Here is a 13,610-nt window from a genome sequence, read left to right on the forward strand (position 1 = left end):
GCTCAGTTGGGCCGGAAAGTACAAGCTTGAAACTGTGGAACAGGAGAAGTAGTTCTTAATATTATTTATTGAAGGAAAACGGGATCGTTTAAAAAAAATATTTATATGTTTCATTGTTATTTTATTTGAACAGGCAGTGGTCCATAGGACCAATGCCTGTACATAAAATGCTTGTTTTGAAACATTCTCAAAGGGGAAGAGGTTTTTACGGGACGCCTTAACCTTTCGCGGATTGGTTACCACAATCACCGAGATGGTGGTGAAGTATGATTGTTTTGGGCCAAATGATGGACCAAAAACATTTCTACATACCACTGCAATTTGGTATTTGGAAGGTACACCCAAACGTCCCTTTCAAGTACCATTAATTTAATATATCAGAAAAGGCCATTTTGTGTTCGAAAATGGCCTGAGTCTTCGAGCCAGCCTTTTTTCATCTGCAACGAGGGTTCATACATTTTGCACGTAGGCAGAGGTTTTAAGGAGAAATTAAATAGTTTCTACGTTGCACAAGAATGAAGTGCTTTAAACAAACACATATTTTGTATGCACAGAGGAGAGGAGGAATATATGTAAGACTGAGGACACAGGTTAAATGAGAAATAGATTGACTGCAGCGCTGCCGAGTATACTATGCCATTTCTTTAGTGCGCTACAAGGAAGCACCAAACTGTATAACAAAGTTTTCAATTGTTTTCATAGTGATTCTCTTTGCTTGAAGCTGTGAAAGGAAGAGCCGGATTCCAAAATAAATCAATGATGTTTCAGAAAGTTCCCACGCCCTGTGTAAAAATGCATTTATTCCCAGGTTTTGAGCAGTGACACTGTAATGCTAATAAAGTATAAGATCCAACTGAACACTGACTCTGTCAATGGTGATCCATAGGGACTTTATGAAAGATCCCAGCTACAAACACCAAAACCAAAATAGGTTTAGGGGACACCCGGATTTGAACCAGGGACCTCTTGATCTGCAGTCAAATGCTCTACCACTGAGCTATATCCCCAACTGTTTTCAAAGATCAGAATGACAATATATCAGTACATCATGAAAGAGTGAGAGGCTCAAGCTCAGTTGGGCCACAAAGTACGAGCTTGAAACTGTGGAAAAGGAGAAGTAGTTCTTAATATTATTAATTAAAGGAAAACAGGATCATTTAAAAAACAAAATGTATATGTTTAATTGTTATTTTATTTGAATAGGCAGTGGTCCATAGGACCAATATCTGTAATTAAAATGTTTGTTTTGAAACATTCTCAAAGGGGAAGAGGTTTTTACGAGACTACTTATCTTTGTGGATTGATTACCACAATCACTGATATGGTGGTGAAGTATGATTGTTTTGGGCCAAATTACGGTGAAAAAACATTTCTGCATACCACTACAATTTAGTATTTGAAGGTACAACCAAACACCCCTTTCATGTACCTTCGATTTAATACATCAGAAAAAGCTATTTTGTGTTCGCAAATGGCCTGGTTCCTCAGACCAGCCTGCTTGCACCTGCAACTAGGGTTCGTACATCTTATACGTGGGCAGCGTATTTTAGTAGAAAGTAAATAGATTATGCATTGCACAAAAATGAAGTGCTTCAAACAAACACATACTTTGTATGCACAGAGAAGAGGTGGAATACACGTAAGACTGAGGACACAGGTTAAATGAGGAATAGATTGACTGCATTGCTGCCCACTTTTCTATGCAATTTCTGTAGTGCGATTGAAGGAAGCACTAAACTGTAAAACAAAGTTGCCAATTGCTTTCATAGTCCATTCCCTTTGTTTGGTGCTGTGAAAGGAAGAGCCAGATTCCAAAATAAATCAATGCTTTTTCAGACATTTCCCATACGGAATACCGAGCCCTGTATAAAAATGCATTTACTCTCAGGTTTTGAGCAGTGACATTGTAATGCTGTTAAAGTGTAAGATCCAAGCGAACACTGACTCTGTCAATGATGATCCAAAGGGGTTTTATGAAAAGTCCCAGCTACAAACACAAGAACCAAAACAGGCCAAGGGGACACCTGAATTTGAACCAGGGACCTCTTGATCTGCAGTCAAATGCTCTACCACTGAGCTATATCCCCACCTGTTTGTGAGAGTCGGAATGAAAATATATCAGTACCTCATGAAAGAGTGTGAGCATCATGCTCAGTTGGGCCGGAAAGTACAAGCTTGAAACTGTGGAACAGGAGAAGTAGTTCTTAATATTATTTATTGAAGGAAAACGGGATCGTTTAAAAAAAATATTTATATGTTTCATTGTTATTTTATTTGAACAGGCAGTGGTCCATAGGACCAATGCCTGTACATAAAATGCTTGTTTTGAAACATTCTCAAAGGGGAAGAGGTTTTTACGGGACGCCTTAACCTTTCGCGGATTGGTTACCACAATCACCGAGATGGTGGTGAAGTATGATTGTTTTGGGCCAAATGATGGACCAAAAACCTTTCTACATACCACTGCAATTTGGTATTTGGAAGGTACACCCAAACGTCCCTTTCAAGTACCATTAATTTAATATATCAGAAAAGGCCATTTTGTGTTCGAAAATGGCCTGAGTCTTCGAGCCAGCCTTTTTTCATCTGCAACGAGGGTTCATACATTTTGCACGTAGGCAGAGGTTTTAAGGAGAAATTAAATAGTTTCTACGTTGCACAAGAATGAAGTGCTTTAAACAAACACATATTTTGTATGCACAGAGGAGAGGAGGAATATATGTAAGACTGAGGACACAGGTTAAATGAGAAATAGATTGACTGCAGCGCTGCCGAGTATACTATGCCATTTCTTTAGTGCGCTACAAGGAAGCACCAAACTGTATAACAAAGTTTTCAATTGTTTTCATAGTGATTCTCTTTGCTTGAAGCTGTGAAAGGAAGAGCCGGATTCCAAAATAAATCAATGATGTTTCAGAAAGTTCCCACGCCCTGTGTAAAAATGCATTTATTCCCAGGTTTTGAGCAGTGACACTGTAATGCTAATAAAGTATAAGATCCAACTGAACACTGACTCTGTCAATGGTGATCCATAGGGACTTTATGAAAGATCCCAGCTACAAACACCAAAACCAAAATAGGTTTAGGGGACACCCGGATTTGAACCAGGGACCTCTTGATCTGCAGTCAAATGCTCCACCACTGAGCTATATCCCCAACTGTTTTCAAAGATCAGAATGACAATATATCAGTACATCATGAAAGAGTGAGAGGCTCAAGCTCAGTTCGGCCACAAAGTACGAGCTTGAAACTGTGGAAAAGGAGAAGTAGTTCTTAATATTATTAATTAAAGGAAAGCAGGATCATTTAAAAAACTAAATGTATATGTTTAATTGTTATTTTATTTGAATAGGCAGTGGTCCATAGGACCAATATCTGTAATTAAAATGTTTGTTTTGAAACATTCTCAAAGGGGAAGAGGTTTTTACGAGACTACTTATCTTTGTGGATTGATTACCACAATCACTGATATGGTGGTGAAGTATGATTGTTTTGGGCCAAATTACGGTGAAAAAACATTTCTGCATACCACTACAATTTAGTATTTGAAGGTACAACCAAACACCCCTTTCATGTACCTTCGATTTAATACATCAGAAAAAGCTATTTTGTGTTCGCAAATGGCCTGGTTTCTCAGACCAGCCTGCTTGCACCTGCAACTAGGGTTCGTACATCTTGTACGTGGGCAGCGTATTTTAGTAGAAAGTAAATAGATTATGCATTGCACAAAAATGAAGTGCTTCAAACAAACACATACTTTGTATGCACAGAGAAGAGGTGGAATACATGTAAGACTGAGGACACAGGTTAAATGAGGAATAGATTGACTGCATTGCTGCCCACTTTTCTATGCAATTTCTGTAGTGCGATTGAAGGAAGCACTAAACTGTAAAACAAAGTTGCCAATTGCTTTCATAGTCCATTCCCTTTGTTTGGTGCTGTGAAAGGAAGAGCCAGATTCCAAAATAAATCAATGCTTTTTCAGACATTTCCCATACGGAATACCGAGCCCTGTATAAAAATGCATTTACTCTCAGGTTTTGAGCAGTGACATTGTAATGCTGTTAAAGTGTAAGATCCAAGCGAACACTGACTCTGTCAATGATGATCCAAAGGGGTTTTATGAAAAGTCCCAGCTACAAACACAAGAACCAAAACAAGCCAAGGGGACACCTGGATTTGAACCAGGGACCTCTTGATCTGCAGTCAAATGCTCTACCACTGAGCTATATCCCCACCTGTTTGTGAGAGTCGGAATGAAAATATATCAGTACCTCATGAAAGAGTGTGAGCATCATGCTCAGTTGGGCCGGAAAGTACAAGCTTGAAACTGTGGTACAGGAGAAGTAGTTCTTAATATTTTTTATTGAAGGAAAACGGGATCGTTTAAAAAAAATATTTATATGTTTCATTGTTATTTTATTTGAACAGGCAGTGGTCCATAGGACCAATGCCTGTACATAAAATGCTTGTTTTGAAACATTCTCAAAGGGGAAGAGGTTTTTACGGGACGCCTTATCCTTTCGCGGATTGGTTACCACAATCACCGAGATGGTGGTGAAGTATGATTGTTTTGGGCCAAATGATGGACGAAAAACATTTCTACATACCACTGCAATTTGGTATTTGGAAGGTACACCCAAACGTCCCTTTCAAGTACCATTAATTTAATATATCAGAAAAGGCCATTTTGTGTTCGAAAATGGCCTGAGTCTTCGAGCCAGCCTTTTTTCATCTGCAACGAGGGTTCATACATTTTGCACGTAGGCAGAGGTTTTAAGGAGAAATTAAATAGTTTCTACGTTGCACAAGAATGAAGTGCTTTAAACAAACACATATTTTGTATGCACAGAGGAGAGGAGGAATATATGTAAGACTGAGGACACAGGTTAAATGAGAAATAGATTGACTGCAGCGCTGCCGAGTATACTATGCCATTTCTTTAGTGCGCTACAAGGAAGCACCAAACTGTATAACAAAGTTTTCAATTGTTTTCATAGTGATTCTCTTTGCTTGAAGCTGTGAAAGGAAGAGCCGGATTCCAAAATAAATCAATGATGTTTCAGAAAGTTCCCACGCCCTGTGTAAAAATGCATTTATTCCCAGGTTTTGAGCAGTGACACTGTAATGCTAATAAAGTATAAGATCCAACTGAACACTGACTCTGTCAATGGTGATCCATAGGGACTTTATGAAAGATCCCAGCTTCAAACACCAAAACCAAAATAGGTTTAGGGGACACCCGGATTTGAACCAGGGACCTCTTGATCTGCAGTCAAATGCTCTACCACTGAGCTATATCCCCAACTGTTTTCAAAGATCAGAATGACAATATATCAGTACATCATGAAAGAGTGAGAGGCTCAAGCTCAGTTGGGCCACAAAGTACGAGCTTGAAACTGTGGAAAAGGAGAAGTAGTTCTTAATATTATTAATTAAAGGAAAACAGGATCATTTAAAAAACAAAATGTATATGTTTAATTGTTATTTTATTTGAATAGGCAGTGGTCCATAGGACCAATATCTGTAATTAAAATGTTTGTTTTGAAACATTCTCAAAGGGGAAGAGGTTTTTACGAGACTACTTATCTTTGTGGATTGATTACCACAATCACTGATATGGTGGTGAAGTATGATTGTTTTGGGCCAAATTACGGTGAAAAAACATTTCTGCATACCACTACAATTTGGTATTTGAAGGTACAACCAAACACCCCTTTCATGTACCTTCGATTTAATACATCAGAAAAAGCTATTTTGTGTTCGCAAATGGCCTGGTTTCTCAGACCAGCCTGCTTGCACCTGCAACTAGGGTTCGTACATCTTGTACGTGGGCAGCGTATTTTAGTAGAAAGTAAATAGATTATGCATTGCACAAAAATGAAGTGCTTCAAACAAACACATACTTTGTATGCACAGAGAAGAGGTGGAATACATGTAAGACTGAGGACACAGGTTAAATGAGGAATAGATTGACTGCATTGCTGCCCACTTTTCTATGCAATTTCTGTAGTGCGATTGAAGGAAGCACTAAACTGTAAAACAAAGTTGCCAATTGCTTTCATAGTCCATTCCCTTTGTTTGGTGCTGTGAAAGGAAGAGCCAGATTCCAAAATAAATGAATGCTTTTTCAGACATTTCCCATACGGAATACCGAGCCCTGTATAAAAATTCATTTACTCTCAGGTTTTGAGCAGTGACATTGTAATGCTGTTAAAGTGTAAGATCCAAGCGAACACTGACTCTGTCAATGATGATCCAAAGGGGTTTATGAAAAGTCCCAGCTACAAACAAAAGAACCAAAACAGGCCAAGGGGACACCTGGATTTGAACCAGGGACCTCTTGATCTGCAGTCAAATGCTCTACCACTGAGCTATATCCCCACCTGTTTGTGAGAGTCGGAATGAAAATATATCAGTACCTCATGAAAGAGTGTGAGCATCATGCTCAGTTGGGCCGGAAAGTACAAGCTTGAAACTGTGGAACAGGAGAAGTAGTTCTTAATATTATTTATTGAAGGAAAACGGGATTGTTTAAAAAAAATATTTATATGTTTCATTGTTATTTTATTTGAACAGGCAGTGGTCCATAGGACCAATGCCTGTACATAAAATGCTTGTTTTGAAACATTCTCAAAGGGGAAGAGGTTTTTACGGGACGCCTTATCCTTTCGCGGATTGGTTACCACAATCACCGAGATGGTGGTGAAGTATGATTGTTTTGGGCCAAATGATGGACCAAAAACATTTCTACATACCACTGCAATTTGGTATTTGGAAGGTACACCCAAACGTCCCTTTCAAGTACCATCAATTTAATATATCAGAAAAGGCCATTTTGTGTTCGAAAATGACCTGAGTCTTCGAGCCAGCCTTTTTTCATCTGCAACGAGGGTTCATACATTTTGCACGTAGGCAGAGGTTTTAAGGAGAAATTAAATAGTTTCTACGTTGCACAAGAATGAAGTGCTTTTAACAAACACATATTTTGTATGCACAGAGGAGAGGAGGAATATATGTAAGACTGAGGACACATGTTAAATGAGAAATAGATTGACTGCAGCGCTGCCGAGTATACTATGCCATTTCTTTAGTGCGCTACAAGGAAGCACCAAACTGTATAACAAAGTTTTCAATTGTTTTCATAGTGATTCTCTTTGTTTGAAGCTGTGAAAGGAAGAGCCGGATTCCAAAATAAATCAATGATGTTTCAGAAAGTTCCCACGCCCTGTGTAAAAATGCATTTATTCCCAGGTTTTGAGCAGTGACACTGTAATGCTAATAAAGTATAAGATCCAACTGAACACTGACTCTGTCAATGGTGATCCATAGGGACTTTATGAAAGATCGCAGCTACAAACACCAAAACCAAAATAGGTTTAGGGGACACCCGGATTTGAACCAGGGACCTCTTGATCTGCAGTCAAATGCTCTACCACTGAGCTATATCCCCAACTGTTTTCAAACATCAGAATGACAATATATCAGTACATCATGAAAGAGTGAGAGGCTCAAGCTCAGTTGGGCCACAAAGTACGGGCTTGAAACTGTGGAAAAGGAGAAGTAGTTCTTAATATTATTAATTAAAGGAAAACAGGATCATTTAAAAAACAAAATGTATATGTTTAATTGTTATTTTATTTGAATAGGCAGTGGTCCATAGGACCAATATCTGTAATTAAAATGTTTGTTTTGAAACATTCTCAAAGGGGAACAGGTTTTTACGAGACTACTTATCTTTGTGGATTGATTACCACAATCACTGATATGGTGGTGAAGTATGATTGTTTTGGGCCAAATTACGGTGAAAAAACATTTCTGCATACCACTACAATTTAGTATTTGAAGGTACAACCAAACACCCCTTTCATGTACCTTCGATTTAATACATCAGAAAAAGCTATTTTGTGTTCGCAAATGGCCTGGTTTCTTAGACCAGCCTGCTTGCACCTGCAACTAGGGTTCGTACATCTTGTACGTGGGCAGCGTATTTTAGTAGAAAGTAAATAGATTATGCATTGCACAAAAATGAAGTGCTTCAAACAAACACATACTTTGTATGCACAGAGAAGAGGTGGAATACATGTAAGACTGAGGACACAGGTTAAATGAGGAATAGATTGACTGCATTGCTGCCCACTTTTCTATGCAATTTCTGTAGTGCGATTGAAGGAAGCACTAAACTGTAAAACAAAGTTGCCAATTGCTTTCATAGTCCATTTCCTTTGTTTGGTGCTGTGAAAGGAAGAGCCAGATTCCAAAATAAATCAATGCTTTTTCAGACATTTCCCATACGGAATACCGAGCCCTGTATAAAAATGCATTTACTCTCAGGTTTTGAGCAGTGACATTGTAATGCTGTTAAAGTGTAAGATCCAAGCTAACACTGACTCTGTCAATGATGATCCAACGGGGTTTTATGAAAAGTCCCAGCTACAAACACAAGAACCAAAACAGGCCAAGGGGACACCTGGATTTGAACCAGGGACCTCTTGATCTGCAGTCAAATGCTCTACCACTGAGCTATATCCCCACCTATTTGTGAGAGTCGGAATGAAAATATATCAGTACCTCATGAAAGAGTGTGAGCATCATGCTCAGTTGGGCTGGAAAGTACAAGCTTGAAACTGTGGAACAGGAGAAGTAGTTCTTAATATTATTTATTGAAGGAAAACGGGATCGTTTAAAAAAAATATTTATATGTTTCATTGTTATTTTATTTGAACAGGCAGTGGTCCATAGGACCAATGCCTGTACATAAAATGCTTGTTTTGAAACATTCTCAAAGGGGAAGAGGTTTTTACGGGACGCCTTATCCTTTCGCGGATTGGTTACCACAATCACCGAGATGGTGGTGAAGTATGATTGTTTTGGGCCAAATGATGGACCAAAAACATTTCTACATACCGCTGCAATTTGGTATTTGGAAGGTACACCCAAACGTCCCTTTCAAGTACCATCAATTTAATATATCAGAAAAGGCCATTTGGTGTTCGAAAATGGCCTGAGTCTTCGAGCCAGCCTTTTTTCATCTGCAACGAGGGTTCCTACATTTTGCACGTGGGCAGAGGTTTTAAGGAGAAATTAAATAGTTTCTACGTTGCACAAGAATGAAGTGCTTTAAACAAACACATATTTTGTATGCACAGAGGAGAGGAGGAATATATGTAAGACTGAGGACACATGTTAAATGAGAAATAGATTGACTGCAGCGCTGCCGAGTATACTATGCCATTTCTTTAGTGCGCTACAAGGAAGCACCAAACTGTATAACAAAGTTTTCAATTGTTTTCATAGTCATTCGCTTTGTTTGAAGCTGTGAAAGGAAGAGCCGGATTCCAAAATAAATCAATGATGTTTCAGAAAGTTCCCACGCCCTGTGTAAAAATGCATTTATTCCCAGGTTTTGAGCAGTGACACTGTAATGCTAATAAAGTATAAGATCCAACTGAACACTGACTCTGTCAATGGTGATCCAAAGGGACTTTATGAAAGATCCTAGCTACAAACACCAGAACCAAAATAGGTTTAGGGGACACCCGGATTTGAACCAGGGACCTCTTGATCTGCAGTCAAATGCTCTACCACTGAGCTATATCCCCAACTGTTTTCAAAGATCAGAATGACAATATAACAGTACATCATGAAAGCGTGAGAGGCTCAAGCTCAGTTGGGCCACAAAGTACGAGCTTGAAACTGTGGAAAAGGAGAAGTAGTTCTTAATATTATTAATTAAAGGAATTCAGGATCATTTAAAAAACAAAATGTATATGTTTAATTGTTATTTTATTTGAATAGGCAGTGGTCCATAGGACCAATATCTGTAATTAAAATGTTTGTTTTGAAACATTCTCAAAGAGGAACAGGTTTTTACGAGACTACTTATCTTTGTGGATTGATTACCACAATCACTGATATGGTGGTGAAGTATGATTGTTTTGGGCCAAATTACGGTGAAAAAACATTTCTACATACCACTACAATTTGGTATTTGAAGGTACAACCAAACACCCATTTCATGTACCTTCGATTTAATACATCAGAAAAAGCAATTTTGTGTTCGCAAATGGCCTGGTTTCTCAGACCAGCCTGCTTGCACCTGCAACTAGGGTTCATACATCTTGTACGTGGGCAGCGTTTTTTAGTAGAAAGTAAATAGATTATGCATTGCACAAAAATGAAGTGCTTCAAACAAACACATACTTTGTATGCACAGAGAAGAGGTGGAATACATGTAAGACTGAGGACACAGGTTAAATGAGGAATAGATTGACTGCATTTCTGCCCACTTTTCTATGCAATTTCTGTAGTGCGATCGAAGGAAGCACCAAACTGTAAAACAAAGTTGTCAATTGCTTTCATAGTCCATTCCCTTTGTTTGGTGCTGTGAAAGGAAGAGCCGGATTCCAAAATAAATCAATGATGTTTCAGAAAGTTCCCATGCCCTGTGTAAAAATGCATTTATTCCCAGGTTTTGAGCAGTGACACTGTAATGCTAATAAAGTATAAGATCCAACTGAACACTGACTCTGTCAATGGTGATCCATAGGGACTTTATGAAAGATCCCAGCTACAAACACCAAGACAGGTTTAGGGGACACCCGGATTTGAACCAGGGACCTCTTGATCTGCAGTCAAATGCTCTACCACTGAGCTATATCCCCAACTGTTTTCAAAGATCAGAATGACAATATATCAGTACATCATGAAAGAGTGAGAGGCTCAAGCTCAGTTGGGCCACAAAGTACGAGCTTGAAACTGTGGAAAAGGAGAAGTAGTTCTTAATATTATTAATTAAAGGAAAACGGGATCGTTTAAAAAAAAATGTATATGTTTCATTGTTATTTTATTTGAACAGGCAGTGATCCATAGGACCAATGCCTGTACATAAAATGCTTGTTTTTAAACATTCTCAAAGGGGAAGAGGTTTTTACGGGACGCCTTATCCTTTCGCGGATTGGTTACCACAATCACCGAGATGGTGGTGAAGTATGATTGTTTTGGGCCAAATGATGGACGAAAAACATTTCTACATACCACTGCAATTTGGTATTTGGAAGGTACACCCAAACGTCCCTTTCAAGTACCATCAATTTAATATATCAGAAAAGGCCATTTTGTGTTCGAAAATGGCCTGAGTCTTCGAGCCAGCCTTTTTTCATCTGCAACGAGGGTTCATACATTATGCACGTAGGCAGAGGTTTTAAGGAGAAATTAAATAGTTTCTACGTTGCACAAGAATGAAGTGCTTTAAACAAACAGATATTTTGTATGCACAGAGGAGAGGAGGAATATATGTAAGACTGAGGACACATGTTAAATGAGAAATAGATTGACTGCAGCGCTGCCGAGTATACTATGCCATTTCTTTAGTGCGCTACAAGGAAGCACCAAACTGTATAACAAAGTTTTCAATTGTTTTCATAGTCATTCTCTTTGTTTGAAGCTGTGAAAGGAAGAGCCGGATTCCAAAATAAATCAATGATGTTTCAGAAAGTTCCCACGCCCTGTGTAAAAATGCATTTATTCCCAGGTTTTGAGCAGTGACACTGTAATGCTAATAAAGTATAAGATCCAACTGAACACTGACTCTGTCAATGGTGATCCAAAGGGACTTTATGAAAGATCCTAGCTGCAAACACCAGAACCAAAATAGGTTTAGGGGACACCCGGATTTGAACCAGGGACCTCTTGATCTGCAGTCAAATGCTCTACCACTGAGCTATATCCCCAACTGTTTTCAAAGATCAGAATGACAATATAACAGTACATCATGAAAGAGTGAGAGGCTCAAGCTCAGTTGGGCCACAAAGTACGAGCTTGAAACTGTGGAAAAGGAGAAGTAGTTCTTAATATTATTAATTAAAGGAAAACAGGATCATTTAAAAAACAAAATGTATATGTTTAATTGTTATTTTATTTGAATAGGCAGTGGTCCATAGGACCAATATCTGTAATTAAAATGTTTGTTTTGAAACATTCTCAAAGAGGAACAGGTTTTTACGAGACTACTTATCTTTGTGGAATGATTACCACAATCACTGATATGGCGGTGAAGTATGATTGTTTTGGGCCAAATTACGGTGAAAAAACATTTCTACATACCACTACAATTTGGTATTTGAAGGTACAACCAAACACCCATTTCATGTACCTTCGATTTAATACATCAGAAAAAGCAATTTTGTGTTCGCAAATGGCCTGGTTTCTCAGACCAGCCTGCTTGCACCTGCAACTAGGGTTCGTACATCTTGTACCTGGGCAGCGTTTTTTAGTAGAAAGTAAATAGATTATGCTTTGCACAAAAATGAAGTGCTTCAAACAAACACATACTTTGTATGCACAGAGAAGAGGTGGAATACATGTAAGACTGAGGACACAGGTTAAATGAGGAATAGATTGACTGCATTTCTGCCCACTTTTCTATGCAATTTCTGTAGTGCGATCGAAGGAAGCACCAAACTGTAAAACAAAGTTGTCAATTGCTTTCATAGTCCATTCCCTTTGTTTGGTGCTGTGAAAGGAAGAGCCAGATTCCAAAATAAATCAATGCTTTTTCAGACATTTCCCATACGAAATACCGAGCCCTGTATAAAAATGCATTTACTCTCAGGTTTTGAGCAGTGACATTGTAATGCTATTAAAGTGTAAGATCCAAGCGAACACTGACTCTGTCAATGATGATCCAAAGGGGTTTTATGAAAAGTCCCAGCTACAAACACAAGAACCAAAACAGGCCAAGGGGACACCTGGATTTGAACCAGGGACCTCTTGATCTGCAGTCAAATGCTCTACCACTGAGCTATATCCCCACCTGTTTGTGAGAGTCGGAATGAAAATATATCAGTACCTCATGAAAGAGTGTGAGCATCATGCTCAGTTGGGCCGGAAAGTACAAGCTTGAAACTGTGGAACAGGAGAAGTAGTTCTTAATATTATTTATTGAAGGAAAACGGGATCGTTTAAAAAAAATATTTATATGTTTCATTGGTATTTTATTTGAACAGGCAGTGGTCCATAGGACCAATGCCTGTACATAAAATGCTTGTTTTGAAACATTCTCAAAGGGGAAGAGGTTTTTACGGGACGCCTTATCCTTTCGCGGATTGGTTACCACAATCACCGAGATGGTGGTGAAGTATGATTGTTTTGGGCCAAATGATGGACGAAAAACATTTCTACATACCACTGCAATTTGGTATTTGGAAGGTACACCCAAACGTCCCTTTCAAGTACCATCAATTTAATATATCAGAAAAGGCAATTTTGTGTTCGAAAATGGCCTGAGTCTTCGAGCCAGCCTTTTTTCATCTGCAACGAGGGTTCATACATTTTGCACGTAGGCAGAGGTTTTAAGGAGAAATTAAATATTTTCTACGTTGCACAAGAATGAAGTGCTTTAAACAAACACATATTTTGTATGCACAGAGGAGAGGAGGAATATATGTAAGACTGAGGACACAGGTTAAATGAGAAATAGATTGACTGCAGCGCTGCCGAGTATACTATGCCATTTCTTTAGTGCGCTACAAGGAAGCACCAAACTGTATAACAAAGTTTTCAATTGTTTTCATAGTGATTCTCTTTGCTTGAAGCTGTGAAAGGAAGAG

General features: G+C 38.6%; 12 non-coding genes across 12 annotated transcripts; all 12 read right to left on the reverse strand.

The window, feature by feature from the left end:
• Nucleotides 1-935: 935 nt before the first annotated feature.
• On the reverse strand, nucleotides 936-1,007 carry TRNAC-GCA (transfer RNA cysteine (anticodon GCA)). The gene has a single exon. It is a non-coding gene; the product is annotated as a tRNA-Cys (tRNA).
• Nucleotides 1,008-2,015: 1,008 nt separating this feature from the next.
• Nucleotides 2,016-2,087, reverse strand: TRNAC-GCA (transfer RNA cysteine (anticodon GCA)). Its single transcript has one exon. It is a non-coding gene; the product is annotated as a tRNA-Cys (tRNA).
• Nucleotides 2,088-3,084: 997 nt separating this feature from the next.
• On the reverse strand, nucleotides 3,085-3,156 carry TRNAC-GCA (transfer RNA cysteine (anticodon GCA)). Its single transcript has one exon. It is a non-coding gene; the product is annotated as a tRNA-Cys (tRNA).
• A 1,008-nt stretch (nucleotides 3,157-4,164) lies between these two features.
• TRNAC-GCA (transfer RNA cysteine (anticodon GCA)) lies at nucleotides 4,165-4,236 on the reverse strand. The gene has a single exon. It is a non-coding gene; the product is annotated as a tRNA-Cys (tRNA).
• Nucleotides 4,237-5,233: 997 nt separating this feature from the next.
• On the reverse strand, nucleotides 5,234-5,305 carry TRNAC-GCA (transfer RNA cysteine (anticodon GCA)). The gene has a single exon. It is a non-coding gene; the product is annotated as a tRNA-Cys (tRNA).
• A 1,007-nt stretch (nucleotides 5,306-6,312) lies between these two features.
• Nucleotides 6,313-6,384, reverse strand: TRNAC-GCA (transfer RNA cysteine (anticodon GCA)). Its single transcript has one exon. It is a non-coding gene; the product is annotated as a tRNA-Cys (tRNA).
• A 997-nt stretch (nucleotides 6,385-7,381) lies between these two features.
• TRNAC-GCA (transfer RNA cysteine (anticodon GCA)) lies at nucleotides 7,382-7,453 on the reverse strand. The gene has a single exon. It is a non-coding gene; the product is annotated as a tRNA-Cys (tRNA).
• Nucleotides 7,454-8,461: 1,008 nt separating this feature from the next.
• Nucleotides 8,462-8,533, reverse strand: TRNAC-GCA (transfer RNA cysteine (anticodon GCA)). Its single transcript has one exon. It is a non-coding gene; the product is annotated as a tRNA-Cys (tRNA).
• Nucleotides 8,534-9,530: 997 nt separating this feature from the next.
• Nucleotides 9,531-9,602, reverse strand: TRNAC-GCA (transfer RNA cysteine (anticodon GCA)). The gene has a single exon. It is a non-coding gene; the product is annotated as a tRNA-Cys (tRNA).
• A 990-nt stretch (nucleotides 9,603-10,592) lies between these two features.
• On the reverse strand, nucleotides 10,593-10,664 carry TRNAC-GCA (transfer RNA cysteine (anticodon GCA)). The gene has a single exon. It is a non-coding gene; the product is annotated as a tRNA-Cys (tRNA).
• Nucleotides 10,665-11,660: 996 nt separating this feature from the next.
• Nucleotides 11,661-11,732, reverse strand: TRNAC-GCA (transfer RNA cysteine (anticodon GCA)). Its single transcript has one exon. It is a non-coding gene; the product is annotated as a tRNA-Cys (tRNA).
• A 1,008-nt stretch (nucleotides 11,733-12,740) lies between these two features.
• Nucleotides 12,741-12,812, reverse strand: TRNAC-GCA (transfer RNA cysteine (anticodon GCA)). Its single transcript has one exon. It is a non-coding gene; the product is annotated as a tRNA-Cys (tRNA).
• Between the last annotated feature and the right edge of the window lie 798 nt (nucleotides 12,813-13,610).

This window comes from Triturus cristatus, chromosome 4_1 (genome assembly GCF_964204655.1).
Source record: "Triturus cristatus chromosome 4_1, aTriCri1.1, whole genome shotgun sequence".
NCBI classification, from domain to species: Eukaryota; Metazoa; Chordata; class Amphibia; order Caudata; family Salamandridae; genus Triturus; species Triturus cristatus.